The sequence below is a fragment of the Parasteatoda tepidariorum genome, chromosome 4 (genome assembly GCF_982258835.1).
Source record: "Parasteatoda tepidariorum strain Cologne lab strain chromosome 4, Ptep-v5.0, whole genome shotgun sequence".
Taxonomy (NCBI): domain Eukaryota; kingdom Metazoa; phylum Arthropoda; class Arachnida; order Araneae; family Theridiidae; genus Parasteatoda; species Parasteatoda tepidariorum.
The window spans coordinates 7085277-7108505 of NC_141758.1; the positions used below are offsets into that span (position 1 = coordinate 7085277).

At 31.9% G+C, this 23229-nt stretch overlaps 1 protein-coding gene across 1 annotated transcript in view; it reads left to right on the top strand.

Moving 5' to 3' along the window:
* The window catches only part of Glut1 (Glucose transporter 1), a 316432-nt gene that overhangs the window by 123362 nt on the left and 169841 nt on the right, over positions 1-23229 (top strand). The window contains exon 3 of the mRNA XM_043050490.3: positions 6281-6419. The gene's annotated coding sequence lies outside the window, so the exon portion shown is untranslated. The remainder of the gene's footprint in view (positions 1-6280; positions 6420-23229) is intronic.

A 23229-nucleotide genomic window follows, 5' to 3' on the forward strand; every position in this document is an offset into this window, starting at 1 on the left:
TCCTCCTTAAACTGTTCTACCGTAAAGAGCTCGACTGTGCTTAAGATCATCAGGATACCGAATCAGGGGAACCATTTTACAGGATTTAAACTACGATGGATCATCCTCAGGGATGTTTCCGAGTCCGTCGCCAATAGCCCATTGTGCAGTTCTAGTGCGACTTAAATAAAGTACCTACCTACAAATGTCAAAATTTAGTTTTTTTTTTTAAATTTCTTTATAAGGTCGCGGGGGCGTACACTTCCAACCTACTTCATTCGTTTTTCTAATGTCGATTATTTTCTTCCCAATGATTTGGTAATTTCAGAATTTACCAATGAAATGCTTTGTTTTCATAAATGTCAATTTTTCATCGAGTGCTTTTCATAAATGTGGATAAACTGTAGAGATTAGCGAGGGGAGAGGGTCAAGAAAAGAGGTCAATATTGTTGAGCAATTTTCTCTTGCTCGTTACGTGTTCGGTCGATTAAAATTTTTCGTCGAGTGTTTTTGTAGTTCTGTTGTTGTTGTTGTAGTTCATTTATGTCACACTAGAGCTCCAAAATGGGCTATTGGCGACGGTCTGGGAAACATCACTGAGGATAATTCGAGGACATGCCATCACAATTTTGTTCCACTGCAGAGGGGGTGGCATCCCCGCTTTGGTAGCCGACGACCTGCACGCGAAGTCGAGCACTTTACGGTAGAACAGTTCAATAAGGGCCAATACCCCACACCCTCGGTCCCTACGCAGACTGATCCAAGTGTTCACCCACTCGCACACTGACCGCAGCCAGTGATGCTTGACTTCGATATCTGCTGGGAACCGTGTCTTAACAATCAGTCCACTGCGGGACTTTTTGTAGTTCTAAACACTGAATTCATATATTCGGTTGTTTATAAGCACAGAAGTTCAAAAGTTTAGCTAATTCTTCACTGTAAATAAAGTTCAGAAAATCCACCCCCTTCCCCCCCAAAAAAAAGTTACTAAATATCAAATTATATTAGGTTACAAGCAAAATTCATTTGCTTTTATAAGTCTTTCTGAACCCTAAAAATATTTTAACGTAACTAGAATAACGTAACTTATAAAGGATTAAAAAAAACTTTAAAAATTATTTCGAAAAGAAAAGGCTTAAAACAAAAACCATATAATCAATTGAGTCATTTCTCATCAAATGACAAAGTTGTCAAAGTTAACTAAGATGTAGAATCTATAGAAGCAGTCTATATACCCCATATGCCCATAGCTAAGGACACACATGGAGATTACGTGGAAACCCTTAAGTCATTCTTGCATTAAATTGCCAAGAATGGCTGAAGGCTTTATTGGCAATTTAATCCAAGACTGGATATGCTTCTAGCCACGTCATCTCCTTGGATATATTTGGCTTTGGAAGCTAAACATACTCTCTAACCATTTCCTGGTCAGCTTACGCCAAATTAGAGCAGCCCCCACTGCCATCTGCCCTTTATAGTACAATATCTTCAGAGTCGTTGTGCAAGCAACACTATTTAGGAATAAGACTCCACTAAATAGTTATCGTCAATGTAAATTTTTCGGGTGTTTCTCTTTTTCATGTGAATTAAATTTTGAGTAGTTCCGCTAAAAATCTAATTCTTTAGAGAATTTCATGAAATATCAATAAGATTATGAGCTTAAATCCCATAATCTTTTTTCTGTTATCGTCTTCGTGCCAATTAAATCTGGGTAAATTACACTAAAAAAATAACTAGTCTAACTTAAATACTAGCTTTTTCAATTATTTGTTTTGAGAGAATTAAGTAAGAATATCAATTGCGTTATCTTCGCTGCAATCAAATCTCGATTAGTTTCACTCAAAAATAACTGGTTTAGCTAAAATACCAGCTTTTTTTTTATCATTACTTGTTTTTTTTTCAGAATTTAATAAGAATATCAATTGAATAATCTCCGTTTCAATCAAATCTGAATTGATTTCACTGAAAAATTACTAGTTTTGCTTAAATACCAGCTTTTTCTCATTACTTGTTTTTTAGAGAATTCAATAAGAGCATCGATTGGGTTGTGAGTAAGAAATTTATTGCCAATTGACTGATTGCTGCTTTTTCAGTATTCTCCTTTATTGCACTCAGATTCTGTTTAGTTTCTCTTTAAAAAAATCTCCCACTAAGGGCTACCCTCTCCCATTACTTGTCTTTCGAGATTTGAAAGAGGTTTCTTTAAGATTATAATAACGAATTAGAATTCTACAGCTAATTGTGAATCCGCATAAGGTTTTTGTGGTTCTTATTTTCATGTCTTTGAAATTTATATTAGTTTCATTTCCTTTTCTAATTACTTTAGAACATTCAACAAGATGTCTGCAGGATTATGAATTCGTGTCTTATTTGTCATCTGGTAAACTGTATAAAGTTTTTGCAGTTATCTTATTCATGGTACACAAATGAAGAATTTTTCACTCAAAAATCTCTTCATAAACACCTACAACTCCCAACCCTATTCTTTAAAGAATTTAATAAGATATCTAGCTGGACGTGAATAGTGAGTGGCTTAAACCTATTTCATTGATCAGTGAGTTCAGTGACGAAGAGATACACAATAAACTTCAGTAATATATAACATACAATTGAGATTCGTTATTAATATCTTTTCAATTACTTCAATCTTATTCGAAAAGATTCGCCGAACGATGGGTCGTATTTAGAACAAATAATATGGGGTTGACAAATTTTAATGGTTAATCAAGAATTTTAAATCGAAATCTCAAATGTAATCAAACTAATTAGCTGAGTACCGAAAGAGATTCCATTCTTCCAGCTCAGACGATCCTTTATCTATCTTTCCCAAACCACGCCATTAGCGAAACAAAATGGCATTTGCAACCAAGTCTTATTTGCAGATTTCGTCCGCTGACAGAGACTATAGAACAAAGCAAATCTTAATGCATTTTAACGAAGTTAAAACAGTTCGCGTTCGACAATAAAGAAAAAAAGAAGAGAAAACTTGTTCGAAATGTAACAACAGAAGTGCAAAAGATAACGAATGTTGAGGGGGATACAAAAGGGAGAGCTAAAGAATTTATTCTCCCAACAGCAGATTCTCTTTTAAATGTGGACACTCCATTCAAAACGCTCTTCTAGCTTGGCAAGTAATTAAACTCATTTTATCGAGGCATCCGACCTGCAGGTGGCGCTGTTTATCCAACCAGCCCTGCTTAACGAGCTTCCCAAAGATGAGGTTCATCGGAGCTCCATGGACTTTGATTATGTAATGATGGACGATTTTGATTATGTGTAGGGGAAAAGGGATAAAACATTTAACCAATCAATAGCATCTGTTGATGACACGAATAGACGCTTCTCCAACTCTTTCAAGGGAAAGAAGGGATTGGAGGAGTCGATAAAAGATGCGTGCATTGTAATAAATGAGCATTAACATGAATTTTCCCTTTTTCATATAATTGTTTGACAAATATTATATATTTTTTTAAAATATCATTTATCATGCGATTCATTTGCATGGAGCTGAATACAATAGTGAAATGACTGACAAAATGCTCATGTTTTAAGACACATATAAATGCTAGGACATCAATTAAAATAATACTAACAAGGAAAAGTCAAAAACAATAATAAGGTGAAAATATTTTTGGTACTTTATAGAATATTATACGTTACGTAGCTGGCTGCGTCGTTTAAATTAGTGTTGAAAACAAAGTTAACTAATTATATTCTCTTAAATACAAGAAAAAAGAAATGCAATTGTGGGAATAAAAGAAGTCTCCTTTTTAGAATTAAAAAGGATATTTCTAAAAAAGAGTGTAGGAAAAAAAATTAGTCTTTTCTAAAGAAAATGAAAAAGTCCGCTTTGTATTAAATAAGTTTTCTATTTGGAATTTTCATTCACGTACTTTTTTAGACACTCATTTTTCATCACCTGAATTTACAAAAATCTCAACATTTCCCTCATTTTTCTACTTCACATTAACATCAACCTCAAAGTTTGTCCGGAAAGGGATTAAAAAGTCTATTCTTTAAAAAAAATACATTGAAAATAAAAGTACCTAGTCGAATACGCATGAGCAGTTAGCCCACGGTACTAAAGCACCTCCACCGGACATTTTTAGTAATATGTTGATAGTTGCTTGGGAATTCCCAGTCATAAAGATACACATGTCTACTATATTTATTCAGAACTTCGATATGTCACAGAAATTAAAAATTTGAAATAATTAAAAATTAAAGATAAAATAACGCATTGCTATGTACCAATAACGTATACCGTGTATACATTGGTGTATGCTAATAACCCCTTTGATATTTTGACATGAAAAGTATTCTTTCGATAAAAATATGTGATCCTTGTCTAACATAAATTTTTATAACACATAAGCATTTCAGAAAGTATAGTGCTGCCATTTTTTGTTAACCAAGCACCATTTCTTAACTTTTTTTTTTTTTTGCTTGGTGACATTTACATATTTTTAAAGCACACAATAACAACTCGTACGTTAGAAGAGGCGTTCTCATTAACATTGTAAACATCGCCAACTTGGTGACCCTATTAGCGATTTTAGTGACGTTTATGGTAATAAAAGCGTTTTCAACCTTCCCGAAATTTAAAGGTTCAAGAGGCATTTGAAAGCCTGACTGAGCCTAGTCTGACTTTATTTCCGATATCATTAACTACTTTCGGTTTATAATAACGCAGCTGCTAATTCTATCGTATTTTTTAGATGATTTTGTTTTTACATTAAAAATTATACAAAAATTTAAGCTTTTCGGTTTCATTCTTGGGTTCATAAATTTAATTTTGAATCATCAATGCATATGAATAAATAAACATATGTATAATTGATGATGTGTTTAAACTCTGTCAAGGTATGCAAGGGTTGTTTTTTTAAGTAAAGGTTGTTTGAAAATTAAAACCAATGGAATGAAAAATTTTATGAAGCAAATTTATTTTTTGATTCTACATGCGTTTCTCTTTTTTTCAAAGCAGTTGCCAAGTTTGCTTTAAAACTTATTTTACCTTACAATTAGATTTAGAATACCCTCTTCATAGTAAGTTGCCTCCTGCTCCTTTAAGCAAGAGGTCACGACCTCTTCCACGTCTTCTTCATCGCTATACTGTTTGCAGCCAAAATGATGTTTGAAACATCGGAAAAGATAAAAATCACTTAGCGCAATGTCTGGGCTGTATGGAGGGGTAGTATAAAATTTCCCAGCCAAAAAAATCCAAAATAAAGCTCGGGACTGAGCTCTGGTGAGAAACATTAGCAAAATTTCCTGTTAGCATGCCAGTAGGAAGCTTCGTAAACGTCACAAATCTACCGGTGAATGTATGCAGAAGACAGGTTTTTGCCGACTAAAAACGCACCACTGACAGTACGCAGCAGGCGATTTGTTAAACTTGAACATTTTAAAGACACAGAACAGACTGTACAGTTCACCCACACAGCTGTAACTGAGCACGGTGGTTCTCAAGGAATGCCAGGGCACGACGCAAGCACTCATTGCGACACGCGCACTCGTTGCGACGCACGCATCACCTATTAGTGTGCGCAACAAAACGGTCCTTACTTAAAAACAAACAACCCTCGTAATATTCATCTAACTTCTATAATTGCAATAAGTTTCCAAATTTTCGGGGTGATCAAGAAAGTTTAAGATCAATTCTATAAAACACAAAATATTTATTTTTGGTATACATTTCGCTACTTTAATGAAAGTTTTGGCACACCTTTGCTAAAAAAATATTTTTTGCAATTTTAAGAACCAAATCTTGTATAATTACGAAAATGCAATCTATCAATAAGAAAAGTTTTCTACTCGTCCTTCTAAGAATTACATACCAGCACCTACTGCCAATTTTTATGAACTTAAATAGCCTAACTTCCGCAAAAAAAAAACAAAAAACAAAAACAAAAAAAAAAAACAATTGAGTAAGAAAAATTGCAAAGATGTAAATTGAATTTTATGATAAAAAATAGTTATGAATAATATTTAATATCTCTTTCTCTTAACATATTCCTTCTTAACATTTTAATTGTGAGAATCTTAATCACGATACATGCAGATGGCATAAGAAAGGAAAAAAGAAGAGATTCATTGGTATCGTACTTCTGAAACTTCAGTGTATCCATTTCACAATTTTTAACATCAAAATATCCCCCAGAATCGCATTTAGTATCATTGAATGTTCTAACAATCAAGTTTTGTCCTTGTAATAAACAGTTTTCAGAATAAATGTGTAGTTCTCAAACTATAGAAATCTCTGATATGTGTCGAAATAATTTCTTTCTCTTTTTCTTTACAGGATTAATAAAATTTAAAAAAAGAAGAGATTGTGTTCGAATGATGAGAGAGAAAAGGCGGGGGAAGAATTTCCTGAGAAGGTTTAAAGGGCATTCTGAGTGAAAAGGGGTTTACCCTAACCCCCAACGAAAGCAGCCAAGGTCAGTTTTTTCAATGGAATACTTTTTTATGACAACGAATTGTTTTATTTCGATAAGCAAACATTGAACAAATTGAAATTATTTTACAATCCTCTTCGAATAGCCTGTCACTCTTTTTAGGTTTACTGCTATCAATGTTCAATTTCGAAGCCTTGTAATTTTAAATGTAATCCAGTAGACAAGGGTACGCATGGATTTAGCAAACTATTCTTCTCGGAAGACTTTTTGATTGAACTAACCCGCATTTGTGTAACTTATTTAAGTTATGTAACCAGTTTTTTTAAAAAATCTTAACGGTACTTTTCCATTACACCGGCGCAAATCTCACCAAGCAGACGTTTTGGTGACACACACAATCGCCTGAACAAATCATACAAAGCTGACTTTATTGGTTACAACACACAGCATACACATAAAAGAAACAATTAATAAATGGTTAAAAAAATTTACTTCGGAGGCATAAACATTTTAATATCGCTTAAAATTTTTCAAATGAGGCTTCCGTTTGTCTTTTCCACATAAATGCCGCGAGATAACTTTCGAGATGATGGCGTGTCGTTCTTCTGTGTTTCTTATTTCGCCATTTCGCTATGCCCCACAGTCTCTCTATTTTTCGCGTGTGTGTTCTAGTTTCCGGATCGACAAAGTTGTATTTATACTTTGAAATGTTCGAAACTTTCATCCTCGAGCTTACTAGTGCAGTATGATTTCAATGAATCGAAATATGTTATAGTTTCTTTTTCGATATTTTCTTTAATTTATTTGAAAGTATTAGAGGATCGGTTTGGCACCTCCACAAGGAAACATTTGTTCGCTTCCTAGCAAACTCCACCGAGGATCCATAATTGTGGTAAAATCCTTTCCGAATTGTTTTGTTTTTATTTGCTTCGTAAGCATACTTTCGTCCACTTCGACAATCATTCCAGGTCCTCCTTCTTTAACGTTTAAGCAAAGAATTCACACAAATTTCAAGCATGAATTTATTCCCGTCTGATTTCCAACTGCTTTTCCACCATTTAACTGAAGTTAATTCTTCGCTGTAACAATAAATAAACAGCGCACACTTCAAAAAGCTCCTTTTCGCGATGACTGAAGCGATTCTTATCACAAGTTGCGATTTCAGACAAAAAGCCATTCTCTTGAAGGAATCTGTCCGCTTCTTCCTCTGTTTCGAGAAAATCCCACATTTTCATTGTTTTTTGCGTTAATTTTTCGTATTAAGAAAAAGACGTGACCAATATAAATAAAAATAGTGCGTTGAGTCCCTCCGCGCGGAAGAAGTGAAACTTCGTAATGTGGAAATGAAAATAGGAAGGGGTAGAAATTGATTTTTAGTGAAATCATATTGTTTCTTTAAGACAAACTTTATTAACATTGCTTACAATTCACAATTGATTGCATTCTTTAATTATCATTTTCGAGTGGAGAAATATCCAAATCTATAACATTTACAATGCGATTACGATAACTAAAGTAAGATACGAAATGTTTGAGTTCTATTTTTTCAATATTTCTAGCATAAATGGTAGTTACCCCTTTGGTTGTTGGATCATTCCTACCATTTATCATTTCCAATCCAAATTTGTCTTTAAGGAAGGTTAATAATGTTTCAGCTTCAGGTAACGAGAAATTCACATTAAAATCTCCCGCAAGGATCATAGGCCGCTCACAATAATCAATTTCTTTACCAGTAACGTCCGCCAGAGCTTGTGAACCTGCAGTGGATAGTGGCAATAAAGATTTTGCAATAAATAATTTAATATCCCTCATGGCTGCATTTGGTGAAATATAAATGGCAATTGGGTATACTATAGCCTACGTCACAGGTTGTGTTATTCCTACTAAATTTAACCTATGAACGGCATTTTCTGCGAGCCTAACTTCAAGCCACAAATAAACAAACGAAGTGTTTGATCGTTTAAATAGCTGCTCGCCAGATTTTATTGCATTATAAAGAAAAGTAATTGATATTCGATTTTTGATTAATAATTGATTTATGTGGATAGTGGCATTTATGTGGATAGTGGCATAGAATTTAGCATTGCGTCATGGAAAATGTTATTCCTACTAAGTGGAAGTAGTTGTGCTTTTTTTTTATTATACCCAATTAGAAAAAAGAAAACCTAACAATCAATTGATACTCACAAGAGACGTACCTTAACATAACCTTAAATCCGTCGCATTGTCCGTGGGATTGTTTTCACTCATTTTTTACGATTGTTATCCACTAAGTTTGAAAATAAAAAATGCTACCCTATTAAATTATATGGTTATTGAGTATTGAGTATAGTAAAAAGCGGCGTGCTCTCTGCTTTAGCTTACAGCACTGCGTTTCAATAGGTAAGGCTTAATTTAGCCTATCAATTGGGTATACTATAGCCTACGTCACAGATCGTGTTATTCCTACTAAATTTGACTAGTAAACAGCATTTTCTGCGAACTTGATTTCTAGCAACAAGTAAAAGCATCAAACGAAGTGTCTTGTTATAAGTCGCTACTCGCCAGGTTAAAATTGTATTAGTCTAGTTCCTTTCGAAATAATTCATATTGTTGTTTTACCGAAGTTTATGAATTTAGTAAGCATATTTAAAACTCAGTTTATTAATTAAACTAAAAGGCATTTATGTGGATAGTGGCATAGAATTTAGCATTGCGTCATGGTAAATGTTATTCCTAGTAAGTGGAAGTAGTTGTGCTTTTTTCATATTATACCCAATTATATGTGTATCTAATCAAACTAAAATATTTATAGAAAAACAATACTTTTATGACTTTTATTATTTTTATGCTAGTGAGAACCAAAACAATATGGAAATGAATGAGGGAAAACTGGATCCTACCACGTGATTTCCCGACCAATAAAAATGTAGCGTTAAACGTTTAACGCAACCTTGTTGTAAGTCGCATAAGAAGTATCACTTCAAAAATGGCCGCGACTTGCTTTGAAAATGTGGAGACAAAAGGTTACCAGCTGTGATATTCAGTTTGCATCATTATTGGCGCCTTTATCGCCTGCGCCGGTATAAATACTATCTTTGTATATAAACATTACTGTTAATAAGTCAAATAATCTACAAACATGTTTTAATACATATAACATGTTTTTTATAAGCAAAATCTATAAACATTATTGTTAATACGTCAAATGATCTACAAAAAGATTTCATGACATTATAATATTTATACAACGTCGAATAAACCACAAGTTTTTTCAATACATTAAATGAACAATAATCATATTTAATGTATTATCGATAAGTTAAATGAACGCATATCCTATATTTATTACTTGTAATACGTCAAATAAGAGATAAACGTATAGTTTTGTTATATTATTTTAGTTAAATGAACAACTGATATATTTTAGTGCATTATTTTTTATACGTGAAATGAACAACAACCATAATTCTCTGAATGAACAATAAACATATTTTTAATACTTTGAATGAGCAACAAACATAATCTTAATTCGCTTCTTTTAATGTGTGAAACAAGCGACAATCGTAGATTTTATACATTATTTTAAGATGTTTAATGAACGAAAGAGATATTTTAATACATTAGAATACATTAGTTTAAACATATCAGATGAACCACAAACATATAATTAATGCATCAAATGAACAACAAGCATATTTTAATATATTATTTTTCCATTATTTAAGTGAACGCCAAGCATATTCTTAATTTGATACATTTAATGCATCAAATAAGAGGTAAACGTAATTTTATTACATTTTTAAATCGTTAAATGAACAACAGATATATATTAGAACATTATGTCTTACACGCCAAGTGAACCACAAATATATTTTAATACGTTCTTTTAAATATATCAAATGAACAACAAGCCTGTTTTTAATTTATTTATTTCAATGCTAAGAATAAATATAGCTTAGCAATAAACACAGTCTTAATTCATCATATTAAAAAGTTAAATAAACAACCGAAATAATATGAACCGCGAATATATTTTAAATACATCAAATGAACTACCAACATATTTTAACATAATATTTTCAACACGTCAAATGTGCAACGAAAATATTTTAATACATGGTTTTTAATTCGTCATATAAACAAAAAATATATCTTAATTTATCATTTTTAATAATTCAAAAGAAAAAAAATATTTATGATACGCCAAAATAGCAACAAATATTCTATTGGACAGATGGAATAATTATTTGCATTCATTTTCTAAAACATCTTTTTAAGAAATGACAAGCATTTCAAACAATACATTTTTAATATGCTTAATTATGATAATACTTATGTAAATCTAAATTCAGAATTGATAAACATATCTTTATATTTATGATCCAACATACAATTCTTTAGAATTTGTTCCTCTAACTCTACATTTTTCTACTCCAAGCTTTTAATTAGTAAGATTTAAAAGCATATTGCGCAATAATTGAAGCACGGAAATTCGATGTCATTAGGCGAATCTTATTTTAAATAAAATTGAGAAGCGCTTCTTTTTCTCGAATCTTATTTAATGTTTATTCATGAGATACTCATTTGTGAAACAATTTTATGCATACCTGAATTCAATGCATGAAGTTCTGCGCATTTAAAATAAGTATTAAATTGTGATTTAGCATAAAATGCAATTTTCTTTTTATTTAAATTATACAGTTTTAAATCGAAATTGTATGAATATTTTTAATACCCAATTTAGAATCAAAAAGTTCAAAAATATTTTTTATATTTCTCTTCCTTGTCATTTAATTCAGTTTTGAATTAAATTAAAAGCATGGTTTATTTTTGCTTCAGTCATACAAATTTTCATTAACTCTAGAGGTTTTTTGTCAATGGTCAAAATGTTAGACCCGATTTCAGACTCTTTTGGCTTCCAATTAAAACATTTATAATGAATACGAATGAACTGCCTAACTGGCAAGAAAACATTCTGACAATAGCCCGTCGTGAGCCTCATTGAGATTAAGAATCTACAATTTTCTGACCAAAGGAATGAGAGGAGGAACGATGTGGTCAGCAATGAGAATCCTCTCTCACTCACTTTCATGACAAGCTGGTCTATTTGAAGCTAAGAAACATAAGCGAATCCACGTTTTGACTCTGGTTCCAATTTAGGATTCAAGTTTAACTCGAGCCTTCTTTCTTAGGAAGATCAAATTTAAAATAAAGATTACAGATTCGAACCACCGTTTTGACTTTAATTAGGGATTCAAGTTCAACTTGAGCCGCCTTTTTTAGAAAGATCAAATTTAATATAAAGGTTACCGATTCGAACCAACGTTTTGACATTTATTCCAATCAATATACTGATTCTGATCTCTATTTAGGAAAAAACGAATTTACGATAATGATTCGAAGAGATTGATTTGAATTGACGCTTTGATACAAATTTCAACCTGTCATTTGAATCTTACTTTAATTCTTAATTTTATTCAGGAACAATATATTTGAGAAAACGATAGCAAATATTCGTATCAATCAACAATGTGATGTTAATTCTAATCAACAATCAGTATCCAGTTAAATTTTTAATATTGTGTAAGAATACATGCCAGAAAAAAATCACTGACTTTAGTTCAAATCATTTTTTAGATACTAGTTTCAATAGATAATTCTGTATTTAAACATTTCTCTTGAAACTCATTGATTCGATTATTCAAATCAGTGTATTTATAGGATGGTAATTCGATGAATTTATTCAAATTGCTTAAATGAGCAGTTACTGCTTACGTTTTCTTCCTGTCTTCTTCGCCATTACTCAATTAAATAAATACATAAATAGATTACTGTTTTTAAAATATATTCTAATATAACAGAATGGATAAATTTGACACAAATAGAACCTTTTTCTTGCAAATTAATTCTATAAATAGTGATTTCATCAATTGATTTAAATGATTATAGTCACTGCTTACATCTTCTTCGCCCAACTCAATTCAATAAATAAACATATGAACAAATTACTTTTCCTCGAACACATTCTAATTCTAAAGGGAATAAGCAAATTTGTCACCAATAGAGAACCTTTTCTCCTCCCAGATTCAATAAATAAATGTCCTCGGTAGCTTGTTCTATGCTCCAGCCATTTTCGCCAAAACTTTCTATGCGAGAAATGGCATAGAATTTTGGCTCAAATGCTTTTCTGTATTCGACTTGAGGGCAGAGGAACCTTAAACACAGGAATTCATAAATGTGTTTTCGCTCCGAAGAGCTGCTTGTCATCCCACTAGATGACAGCAATGACGGCATCAGAGGGGGTAGACAGGGATCTATCGTCCGCAAACAGATGGATCGTCAGGAATGGGCCCAAACAAGGAGAATCGAATGTGGAAGTTCGAGAATCCGCAGCGACATATTAGGAATTGTAGATGGCTTCTTCCTTTGGATTAGTGGAAACAGATGGCCGTGATAGATGGGGGAGGGGAGGGGGAAAGATTGCAGAGAATGGTATTAATTTTGACACTTGGCATATTGTTTCGAATTTGGAGTTATGGATGAGGTAACCCATTTCGCTCCTAATCCGACCAAATTCGAAGGAGCATTTGCTTAGATGGAATGTTTTACGTTTGAAATTCTTGTGAAATTACCACAATCAGTGATATATATATACAGTGGAGCATCGTTTATACGACGATCACTTATACGACGTTTACATTTATACGACGTTTTAGTATGGTCCCAAATCATTCCTATTCATTTTAATGTAAAAATATATCGTTTATACGACGCACAGAATCGGTTATACGTTGGTTTTTAGATTTTGTTCACGTTTATTTAATTTTTTCTTTTTTCTTGTGTATTTTAAAAAAGGGCGGAATTGCCAACATGAATGATACAGAAAAGGGTGCCAACAAGAATGCTTGAATGACGACCGTAATTTTTACTAGAGGACTGAAAAAACTAGACAATGTTATGAAGAGGCAAAAACGAAAAATTTTGCTATTCATCGACCAATGTCCAGCGCACCCATCGATACTAATTATTTTGGAAAATGTAAAAGCTCTCTTTTTTCCTGCAAATTGCACAAGTGCGCTTCCGCCATTAGATTTGGCCGTGATTAGAAATCTAAAATTGCATCATAGAAAGCAGTAAGTTCAACTCGCTATTCAAAGCATTGTAGAGACTAATAGCAAGAAAATATAATTAAAGGTAACATACATTCAAATTGCTCACTGCAATTTTTCTTCTTTGGTTATTTCTTTGCTTTGCTTTGTCTAATTTAGAAATTTATGTAAATCAACACGTTAAACATTAAAATTAACTGAAAACAGAGTTAGTTTCAGTTTTAGAAGTAAAAATCGATTATACGACGTTATCGTTTATACGACGTTTTTCGGTGGTCCCTTCGGCGTCGTATAAACGATGCTCCACTGTATATATATGATGGCAAAATGAAAGAAAAGAGAAAATTTCAAAGAGACTGAAAAATTTAAAATTTATTAACTTCACATAAGCTGCAAATACATAAAACCCATAGATAAAGAGACAAAGAGAACAAGGAAAGAAATAAAAAGGAACAAATGATTTTAGAAAGAGAAAAACGTATAAATCATAAATTGTTTTTAAAAAATTCAAAAAGGGTATTCATTTAAAAAATTTAACGACAAAAAAATACAATCTTGTCATTTGTAACACAGCAGTTATAAAAAGTAGTGTATTCTTCACAACAAAACTTTATTTCAAATGAGGACAGTGCTTTCGAAAAAATAACCTGAATTTATTACAGTTATGAATTATTAAGATCCAAGTGTTGATAATTTGCATAATAAAAAATTACTTTCTGTGATGAAAATTTATTTTTGAGCTAATATGTTTTGAACCAAAATAAATTTTTAAAAAATGATTTATTCCATTGCTTAATCAGTCATCAACAATTTTTTTTAATGATGTTTCTTGTATTATTATTTTTTTTCTTTTTCTGCACTCCTTAATTCTTCGTATCATCATTCCTTTCATTTCTCTTACTTCATTTATTATTACTATTTTATTGTCATTATCTTTATTCGTATTATTATTTTCAGTTTTCAAGCCTCTTTTTCTGTTCCTTGGGTTTTTTTTTCTTTTTTTTTTTTTTTGAATGTTTCTTTTTTTTTCCTTCTTTCGTTCCTTTCTTTTTACATTTCTTCCCGTGTTGCATTTTTAGTTTCTTCCTTTTCTTTCTTTCTTCGTTTCTTTTTAGGATTTTTGGCTTTTTAGAATCAGATTTTTAGCTTTTTCTACATTTATTCCTTTTAGCTGTATTTGCTCCTCCAATTCTTACTTTTCTTTCTTCTTCCTTTCTTTTTACACTCAACCAATTCCTTTCTTTTTTTCGAAAATATATAAATTTACTTTTTTCTCTAGTCAACGTCTTATTTTTATGTTTTTTCATCTTGTTATTTTTCTTTTTACATCAATATGTACATTTTCGTACTTTTTAGTTATTTTTCCTTCTGTTCCATTTCTCTTTAATTTCCCCTTCCTTCTTGCTTAACATGATTATTCCTGCTAAAAAGCTTGAATAAACACGTTTATACAAGATTATTCAAGAGGATGAGTTGATAAAGTTGAAGGATATTATCATAGTAGTGCTAAAAATTTGTCAACTATAATAATTATGAAGCTTGCAAAATCTTATGACGAATCGAAATTAAAAATACAATCTGAAAGCCTATTTTCGTCAAGAAGGTCTAGTTACTTCATCTTAAATATCATCCGCTTTGGATCAATAGATCAAAGCATTTTTAATTAGTAATTTAAGATTACAGTAACCCATTTCATAACAATAAAATATTAACAAACAAGCTTAGAATTACAAATTTAAGAACTTCAATCGCTTGTTAAGTTTGTTCTACCTCTTTCTTCATTTTAGTTTTGTGACTATTAGTTTACACCGAAAAGTGTTAAAAAATTTGCTTGTTCAAACAGTGCTGAGTTTTGCTTGCACCATTTGAAGAACAACTGTGCACTTGCTACTGAAGAAGACGATAATTGATACACACACACGTTACCAATGACCTCAGCACCAGCTGATCATTTAGGCAAAATGGCACGTTAAAGTCAATATTTGTTTATGTATTTTATTATAACTGTGAAATACTTTTGTATTGTGCTCCTGGCAACTTGCGTAATTAGTTTGTTTATGTTCTAAATGGCTTCGTGCCTGTCTTTGTGTTAAGTAAGAAATTTATTGTGAACAAATTGAAATCTTTGTGAAAGAATATAGAACGTGACGCTTAAGAAAATTGATACCTGAGGAAAGTGGTTTACTTGAAATAGAATAGAATAGAATAGAGTTGCTAAACAAATGCCACGTTTTAGCAACCAATCAGAATCGAGTTCCCCATACTACGCTACTTACAAGTATCCCATTGTAACTTACTATCAGCTTCCGACGCAATACTCCAGTTAAAATTGAAGCATTCTAACTGATTAAAAACGGCGACAATTGAGAATGGCAGCAAATATCCTTTGGCTACAATGTGTCTACTAAAATTTCTGTTTATTGCGGCTAGAGAACGATAAAAATTTGCATTGTCATCAAACACAAAGCCTTAGTAAAGATTTGGGCTCCTTAATGAATCAGATTAGCGGTCGGTATTTCGATTGACAGTAAATTCTATTGGGCGATAAATGAATTCTGTTTTTAGTGGTCAGTAAGTGATTCAAACTCGCTTTGTCATCAGGAACTAGTACAGATTTGAGTCCCGTAGAAGAAATTTAGTTTGCAGATTCAGATGTTGCGGATGCAAACGAGAGTGAATAAAAACATAGCAAATCTAACCATACATCAATTTCAGTATATATTGGTGAGGAAACCACTAGAAATGACCGACACGTAGGCGAGTTAATAAAATAATAGTAAATATAATTAATGGGATACCAGTAAGTAAAGTAGTGTGGGTATCTCGATCCTGATGGGTTATTGAAACGTGGCATTTGTTTACGTTAGCAACTGTTCTTTCCATTCTATTCGAGTAAGTCAAGCCCGTCAAGTATCAAATCTCTTAAGTGACACGTTTTAAATTCCTTCAAAAAAATTCTTTATCAAAGATTCCAATTGTTTCACTATCTATTTTACACAGAGACTTAGCACAAAGACTGGCACGAAGTCACGTGGCACCTAAACAAACCAATTATGCATGAAAGTTTCCAGGTACACAAGGCAAAAATATATCACAGTCACACTAAAATACATTTAAAAAAAATAATAAGTCTAAGTTAAGTAAAAGAAGCAGACGAGAAAGAATTATATTTCAACTCATTCGATGTGCGATATGTATTTAATTAACTTATCGTTAATTAACATTTTAATTTAAGTAGAAAAACTTATCTCAGCTTTAATACGCTATTTCGCTGATAAATATTAGCTTGCGCTGACGTCGTAGATCACATGCGTGGGTATGGGAGATCTTCTTCTTGAAGTGCAAATAACCAATTATCAAATTATTTAATTATATATTAGTAAGGAAGCAATCTGAAAAGAGAAAAAATGAAGAAGTTCAATTGTCCGTTCCATTTTTATTATGATTTCTCGGTAAAGATATTATGTTTTATTCCTTGATTTAACCTCAGAGAGAGTATTTGTTCGAAGTGTCAGAATGTATCTGTTACTTGATGAAACTGGAACAATGGATGAGGGTTGACAGTTTCTTCACTTCCGGTATTACCACACAGATTGATTCGGAGCAATAAGTAACATACACCACTTCTTTGGATTTGGAGATTATCTTGAGGGATTGTCTCCAAATTTTGTATCTCTCTGGGGATTTTTTTTTCCATATCTCACCTACACATATGTAAAACGCTTAACTAAGAATTCTTCCCTCAGCGAATGGGGTCATCCATCCCTCCCCCAAGGGGATGAAGACGCCTCTCTCAAATTTCAAACAAACGCCCCCATTCTAGGAAGCAATGAAAATACACATATAAAAATATTTTATTAAAATTACAGTTTTTTTCATTTATTTTAAAATGCAATGTAAATCTCCAAAATATTTTATGACTAGTTTTGTTTTTTGCAGCATCATTTTCAAAGGGCAAAACTGCCATTGTGAAAAAAGAAGTTAGTTTGAAGTTCTCTAACATATTTGTTACAAAGGAAGTGGAAATATTGGAACCGCGAATCAATTTTATTATCAACTAAGGTTTAAACAAAAAGAAATCCTGAATGGATCACGCATTATTATTTTAGAAGCGTTTTAAGCACCTTATTAATATATTTTTAAGACATGTAACACCTGTTAACGGAACGTTATTATTCAGTTGTAGCTCTAAAAACAGCACATCTGTACATTTACACTCGTGCACTCTCGGGGTTGTTTCCCAATCTATTCTCAGATAGCAAAATAAGGTTTATTTTAGCTCATAAAAAACCTTTTACGTGTAAACCTTCTAACCTTAAAACTAGATCTGTGACAATCTGCTCTATTCTACGCACATGACCCTAATCCAAAACCTTGAAAAACAACCTCTGTATAAAAACCTTAAGGTATCCGAACACGTTCGGAGGATTTTTTTAAAAATATTAAGTTTCAGAACACTTTAATTATGTTTTTATATTTATTATATGTAAAGACTAATATTAAATAAGAGAAATTAGACATTTATATTATATTTTGTTTTTAAAAGCTAAATAACAAGAAAAAAATGATGTTTTTTTCATAAAACTTGTGAAAGGATATACTTCACCATAATTATTGTATCAAAAAAGTGTTATTATCAAAATAAAGAGCTGAATTTTGTCTAGTGATTTGACAACAATCATAAAAATATTTGGAAAATTAAATTTTTTATAGAGAATTGAAAACTTTTTATGAGATTTTTGTCAAATTTTTTACGTCATATTTCACATTTTAGACCAATAATAAAAAACTATTAAGTATTTTTTATCAATTGTAGCACAAGCACTAGAAAACATTATACATAATACACATACAAATTTTTATTGAAATATATCAACAACTTTTTTAATAATGAATTTTGAAAGTTACTATTTTTGCGTGAAATTATATTCTGAGAAAAAGGCATTTAAAGTATAAATTATATCATTTCTATTTTAAAAATGCTTCAATACTTCTAAAATTCTCCCGATTTGTATGTGATACCTTCCTTTTTCTCAATTTTACAAATTTTTTGTTTTTTTGCAACCCTATTTTTTTTCTGACAATTTTTACATTAGTTAATGAATGGCGTTGAGACTCATACACACGCTCAAAAGCAAGTTCTGTAATACCTTTTAAAGTTTTATTGACACGACTGACTCCAACTATGTCGAGTATGCTTTTCAGTCCCAGAAAACCTTTATTAAACTGAATAACAGCCAAATACACACCAAATTGTAATGTTTGCAATTCAACGAACACCTCCTTAGGGACAAATTTCCAAATAATGCCATTAAAGCTACTAATATAAATGATAAATTGAGAGGTTCATTTCTAGCAACATTAAAATAATAATTATTTTAGTCAAAGAAAGATAATTATCCCAAAATAAAGATAAATATACCTGTTTTTGTCCCACTTCCGGTTTCGGAATGCTATTTCCGGTTTCATTTTTTAGTCATCGACTAATATTCTTTTAATCATAACTTTTGTTCTAATTGACGCACAGTTAAAATTTAAACTGTTTTGAAAACTAGAATAAACGGAGATTCGTAATATAAAATTTTAAAAAAATGTCATTTTAGGCTAAAATTCACTTTTTCAACGTGTACAAAAACCGTAAATCGAGGTTGACTTAGGTTTTTCAAGCGTGAAAATATCCTTTAATAAAGTTAGTCTCCAGATGAAAATAATCTTAGATGTAGGTCATTATAAGGTTTCTTTTCGCAACGACTTGTATGCTCAGCTAAAATGCCACCTTGTCTCGAAATTTTAATGGACAATGCAGTTTGATCCTATCTCGAATGTGACGTCATTATGTACCTAAGTGACTATACTTTTAAGATAATAGGTTTGAAACTGCAATATTTTTGCTTCATTGAAAAAAGGTTTTCAGTACAAACATTTTCGTGACAATAAGAAGACAATTCCCAAACAAGGTTGCCCTAAGGTTACATGCTTTCTGGGTTCGTTTTCTTATAAGCTTCATTTCGAGACTTCAATATTCCTCGGATGTACCCTATTAGGGCAGAGCCGGACTAAAGCAGGGGCATGAGGGACAGTTGCCCCGGGCCCCCACATCAGAGGGGGCCCCCAAATCGAATAGAAAGTTTATGTAACGTTTCCTTCTTTAATGAACTTTTTTTTAAACAAAATATCAGTGCAATATTACATTCGTCAGTTTTATGTTAGCTTCTTCATTAATCTATCATATGAACATAAAAAATATATATTTCGTAAATCCATGGTTTTCTAGGGCGGAAATCAGTTAACCTTTCGCAATTACGATGGACAAATTTGGCCAATCAAAAGCTTGTATTTTTATCTATCGCAAATGCACAGAAATATGGATTTCCGATTGACTTAATTGAGCCGTCGTAATTGCGAACATTTAGCTGAATCTGAATCCAATGTCAGCAAGAATATGAATTTTTCGCTGCTAGATGACAAAGTTAACAATCGGAAAACTGCATTCGGTATGATGGACATGGAATTGTCAGAAAAATCCATAAAATGGACAGAACGATATTTCGTCTGACCATTGGGGGAGGAATTTATAACTATTTTAGGTTCTATTCAAATTTCTTGTTATGTTATCTATAATGAGGTAAAAAGTTTAAATACCTCCATAAAGTTTGATTCATTCATTACTTAAATAGTGAAGCAGAGGGGGCCCCCAAAGAAGTTTTTGTCCAGGGCTAAGTCGGGACCTGCTATTAGGGCAGGGTTTAATTAAAAATTAAATAAATTTATTTATATATTTAAGTCATTACGCGAATAGAGTCATTATGTGTTTGCCGTTGTAAGCATTGAAAAGAAAAATACTAAAATAACTGGAAAAAGATTCACCCAGCGTAAAGATTTGAAAGAATTATCCGTATGCAGAAAATGCAAATTCTATCCAATCATTGGTTATAAATCTACTTTTCGTATTGGTCATTTCGTTTCATTAGGATTGAATTTAAAAATCTTTGGCTGCAAAAATATTCTCCACCGAAAAATTAATAAAACATACTCCCCAATTATAAAAAGATCTACTTTAAACTAAGTAGTAACACCTTCAGAACCATGACTACACATTCAGAACTCAATGATCCTTTGCATCATTTGCATTCCTTCAACTTATTGAGTTCAAGTTAAAATTGAATGGTTAAAGGTGCCCGGATGTTTAATACAGTTCAGTTCAGTTCTGAACCTGATCAAACGGCCCACGGAATCACATATGAAACGAGCCTTTCTGACTTATTTGAAATTTTACAGCGGCCTAGGCCAATAGGCCCATACGCCAAATACAATGGATCATTAAAATAGGTCAACAGACCCTTATATAAATAAAATACAAAAATTATATATATATATATATAAAATTCAAAAATTATTAACCCTTATATAAATAAAATACAAAATTTATATATATAAAAACACAAAAATTATTAACCCTGAGACAACCAGCAAAAACTGAGTGAGCTGTGAGCCAGAGCTGGTGTACCCCTCAATACAAGACAAAAAATCCAACAATTGCACCAAAAACAGCCTTAAATACAATTCATAAAACCACCAAAAGGTGAAAGGATAAAATAACATAAATGAACCTTTCTGACTTATGCGACCCAAGATCACACAAAAGTGATCTCACTTGTATTGCATCTCGTATGAGTACGTATGCGTACTAATTAGTACGCATACACTCGGAGTATACGGGGCCGGGAATCCGCTTCTTTTGTCCTGAAGGGGTTAAAAATGTACCCAAAAACAATTTAACAGTTATACAATTTTCAAAATAATAAAGAAAGGTTGGTTTCAAATTGATTAATATGATTCTCCTTCTCCTGTATATAAATTGTGTTGTTAAAATTCAATTTAAAAGTGTGTGTTAAAAATATTGCTTACTAACTTATATGATACCTGCGAACTGTTTCGGATTTTTTAGTAAATTTTATTTTTGCATTTAATGCGGTAGCTAATTGTTTTGCATTCATAGCTTGATTCTTGTTTTAATACATTTGGTTTAACGCCGACTGAACTGTGTAGGGATCAGGGAACAGTCCTTGGTCCTGGGTTCACATCACGGACAAGGCATGGATGTTCTTTCATTGGACGCCATACTATCTGTCCTTAGCCTTGGATGTTCTATTATGGTGTCCCTAAAAGAGTTGCTAACAAATCTGCCCTAATAAGCCTGAATTGACAAAATGTCAACCCAGGAGGGCATTGGAGAAAAACAAAATAAATTGGATTAAACATACTTTTAACTACCACATTTAAGTAGCTTAAGCACGCATAAGAACGACCCGTTACGTTTTGTGTTTTAAGAGATTCCGATAAGTGAACTAAGTATTCTTACTACCATTGGGAAAAGGCCTTTCTGAGGCGCCTAAAAATTGGCTGTTCTGCAGAGTATCCAACTTTTTACACGTTTTGAAAAAGTTTTTATTTTAGTGGTAGCTAAGTTGATATTATAGTGTAATATTTTTTATTCATTTAATCCTATTTTTCACACCATTACATAAGAATCATTAAAATGTTCATATGCAACGCCACTTTGTTCCAGCTCTTCGGGGCTTCCCTTTTCGAGCGTTATCGCCCGCCAAACGATGTGCAAAGCGTGGAGGTAGCGGGTTCGAATGCCGCTGTTACCCTGGATGCATTTTCTTGCTGTTTTTTTTCTGTATTGTTCTATCTGCCCTTAAATTTGACAAAGGTTTATAAACCTAAATTGAGCACACAAGCCAGCAAATGTATGTAAATCCAATAAATCCAGCTCTTCGTGGTGAAACTTTTAGCACTAGAACTATTAAAACCATAAAAAAGACATGGTGGGAGGCAAAATATCTAGTCACAATGAGAGTGAGATGGAAAGCTATGATAGAAGCCATATCCTTGAGTTCGGAGTAAAGAGGAATGCGTGTATGTAATAAGGAATAGTGTTTATCTAAATAATATTCATACAATTAAAAAAAAATTTGCTGTTTTTGTAACGATTCCAAAAGGTATTCCGTGGAATCCTAGGATTCTGTGGAAAGTTGACAAGGATTCGGATTTCCTTTTTAACAAACAATAATTCTATTTATGTCCAATCCACAGTTTCTTAAATATTTCGGTTGTTTATATGAACTCATTTATGTAAAACGTAAGTGAAAAAATGGCGAAATTATAATAATAATTTTTTCAATAACGAATCAAATAAACTATAAAAATAATAAAGATTTATAAAAATTTCAATCAGTAATTCTTATCAAACTTTTCAATTTGACATAAAATAAATAAATTCAAGAATAACGAATTCCCTCTAATAACTATTCTCAGCGTCCTTAACAGTTTTTTTTTTTTTTTTGAAAACCACAATCCAGCATATTTAATTCTTTTTCAGAACAAGAACAAATTTATATTTATTCTTGAACATTTCATAATATTCATAATGTTAATATAGAATGAATGATTCATGATATTAATATTACATATAGTTCATTATATCAACATTTCACTCTTCATGCAAAATACTTTCAAAATAATTTTTTCAGGTTAATTGCTAATGTTAATGAACAACTGTTGTTAAGATGTTTGGTTAATTGTTAATGTTAATGAACAGCTATTTTTTTGTAATGCTGGGTTTCCAACAAAAGTAGCTAGATAATTTCGGGTTCCAATGCTCGGCCACATCACAACACCAAAAGTTTCTTATAGAATAAAACCTGTTACGAACTTTCAGATTTCGAAACTACAATTTTAAAGTGAAATTGCAA